This window comes from Otolemur garnettii, unplaced genomic scaffold (genome assembly GCF_000181295.1).
Source record: "Otolemur garnettii isolate 467f Iridium unplaced genomic scaffold, OtoGar3 scaffold00078, whole genome shotgun sequence".
Lineage (NCBI taxonomy): Eukaryota > Metazoa > Chordata > Mammalia > Primates > Galagidae > Otolemur > Otolemur garnettii.
The window spans coordinates 857,448-860,427 of record NW_003852473.1 but is presented as its reverse complement, the minus strand read 5'-3'; the positions used below and the strand labels follow the sequence as shown (position 1 = coordinate 860,427).

The following is a 2,980-nucleotide window of genomic DNA, read 5'->3' as shown; positions in this document are numbered from 1 at the left end:
GATTCTTCCCAGCCATGAGCATAGTATGTTTTTCCATTTGTTAACATCTTCAGCTATTTCTTTTCTTAGAGTTTCATAGTTCTCTTTATAGAGATCTTTCACGTCCTTTGTTAGATAAACTCCCAAATACATAAATATACTTTTAAAATAAGGAGACTTTTATTTCTTTGAGTGGTCCACAGGTTGGGGCACAGACTCCCTATAGAGCCACCTCAGGAGCCACCTCTCTGGTCCCCTTGCTTTTGGCAGCCTCTGCCTCCCTCTGCTCCCGCTGCTTCTTCTGCTGGAGCAGCTGCCTCTCCGGTTCAAACTCCTTCATGTGTTTCACATAGTCAAAGTGTTCACAGTAGTCCAGTCATGCTGTTCATGTTTGCAGGCCAGGAAGTTAGGGAATCTGTCACGTTTGCATTGAGCAGCTGGATGAGGTAGTGGGCACAGTAGTCCTGCTGCTGGAGCATCAGCTGTGCATCACTCATCTCCTGCTGTGTGGCCACCATCTCATGCTCCTTGTGCTCTGAGAAGCTGTAGTTGGGAGGGAAGGTGGGCATCCGCAGGGGGTCAGGCTCCACAGAGGAATTGCCCAGGTAACTGTGAGTCAGGTGGGCCCCATGGCTGCTGTTGCTGCAGGCCCCCGCAGCAGCCTAGGGTCACCTGGCATCAACCCGGAAGCACTGCTCTCTTCCTAAACTCCCAAATATTTCATCTTCTTTGGCCCTACTGTGAATGGAATAGAGTCTTTGACTGTTTTTTCAGCTTGACTGTTGTTGGTATATATAAAGGTTACGGATTTATGAGTGTTGATTCCCTGGTGTTTTCTAGATATACAATCATATCATCTGTGAAGAGTGAAAGTTTGATCTCTTCTGACCCTATAAGGATACCCTTGATTGCCTTTTCTTGCCTAATTGTGATGTCTAAGACTTTCATTACAGTGTTAAAAAGCAGTGGGGACAATGGGCAAACTTGTATGGTTCCAGAAACTATAAAAATACTAGAAGAGGGCGGCACCTGTGGCTCAAAAGAGTAGGGTGGCAGTCCCATATGCTGGAGGTGGTGCGTTCAAACTCAGCCCTGGCCAAAAACTGCAAAAAAAAAAAAAAAAAAAAAAAAAAAAAACTAGAAGAAAGTGCAGGGAAAACTCTTGGCCTGGGCGAATATTTTATGAGGAGGACTTCCCAGGCAATTGAAGAAACAACAAAAATACACTACTGGGACTTGATCAAACTAAAAAGCTTCTGCATAACCAAGAACACAGTAAGTAAAGCAAGCAGACAGCCCTCAGAATGGGAGAAGATATTTGCAGGTTATGTCTCTTACAAAGGTTTAATAACCAGAATCCACAGAGAACTCAAATGTATTAGCAAGAAAAGAACAAGTGATACCATCTCAGGGTGGGCAAGGGGCTTGAAGAGAAACTTCTTTTAAGAAGATAGGTGCACGGCCTACAGACACATGAAAAAATGCTCATCATCCTTAATCATCAGAGAAATGCAAATCAAAACTACTTTGAGATATCATCTAATTCTAGTAAGATTAGCCCACATCACAAAATCCCAAAACCAGAGATGTTGGTGTGGATGTGGAGAAAAGGGAACACTTCTACATTGCTGGTGGGAATGCAAACTAGTATGTTCCTTTTGCAAAGATGTTTGGAGAACACTTAGGGATCTAAAAATAGACCTACCATTTGATACTACAATTCCTGTACTAGATACATATCCAGAAAGCCAAAACTCACATTATAACAAATATATTGTACCAGGATGTTTATTGCAGTCCAATTCATAATTGCTGAGTCATGGAAGAAGCCTAAGTGCCCATTGACCCACGAATGGGTCAATAAATTGTGGTATATGTGCACCATGGAATATTATGCAGCCTTAAAGAAAGATGGAAACTTTACCTCTTACATGTTTACATGGATGGAGCTGGAACATGTTCTTCTTAGCAAAGTATCTCAAGAATGGAGGAAGAAGTATCCAATGTACTCAGTCTTACTATGAAACCAATGTATAGCTTTCTTATGAAAGCTATAACCCAATTATAGCCCAAGAAGAAGGGGATGGGGAGAGGGAGGGGAGGGGAAGGGGGAGGATGGGTGGAGGGAGGGTAATTGGTGCGACCACACCTATCGTGCATCTTATAAGAGTACATGTGAAATTTACTAGGTGTAGAATATAAACGTCTTAACACAATAACTAAGAAAATGCTGTGAAGGCTATGTTGACCAGTTTGATGAAAGCATTTCAAAGTGTATGTAAAACCAGCACATTGTACCCCATGATTGCATTAATGTACATAGCTACAATTTAATAAAAGAAAAAAATGGATAAAATAATAGAAACTGGGTTAATCCATTCCTGAGTCTCACAAACTTGAATTTTCAAAATGATTTTAACAGTAAATACACTAAAATTTAAGGTAAAATATTAACAAATAATAATATTTGAATAAAAATGTAAATTAATAAAATTAAAAATATAAAAACCTAAAAATATGAAGGTTCATCACAATTGAACATACCTCCTTTACAAACTTTTCTGCCGCTTCCCAATTAGAACTGGTAGCGTCTCTGTACATACCAGCACTATGAACGGCAGGCCTTTCCTGAGTGTTCTCAAACCACCCCCTACTGGCTTTAACCTCCCCTTGTTCAGCACTAGTATCAGGCATGTCTTTCACTGAATTATTGTGGAGGACCTTAGCTTTCTCACAAATCATCTTCTCAGAACTCAAACACTAGCCGGCTAATTTTCATTAATCCAAACTTAATAGGAGTTTTCCCATCTTTTCCATACTTTTCAGTCTCCTGGAGGTCAGTGTCCTAACCCCTTTTGCCACATCAGCTGCTTTGATAGCTTTTTTTTTTTTTTTCAAAATCATACAGTTGATTTCAGCATCCTAAACATAGTAGTGAGATCAGCCACATGTGTACTGCTTTCATGCTTAGCAATAAGATCTTTCTTAACTTCAATCGTAG

General features: G+C 40.4%; 1 pseudogene; it reads right to left on the bottom strand.

The window, feature by feature from the left end:
- Nucleotides 1-179: 179 nt before the first annotated feature.
- On the bottom strand, nucleotides 180-2,721 carry LOC100960384 (annotated as a pseudogene).
- Nucleotides 2,722-2,980: the final 259 nt, after the last annotated feature.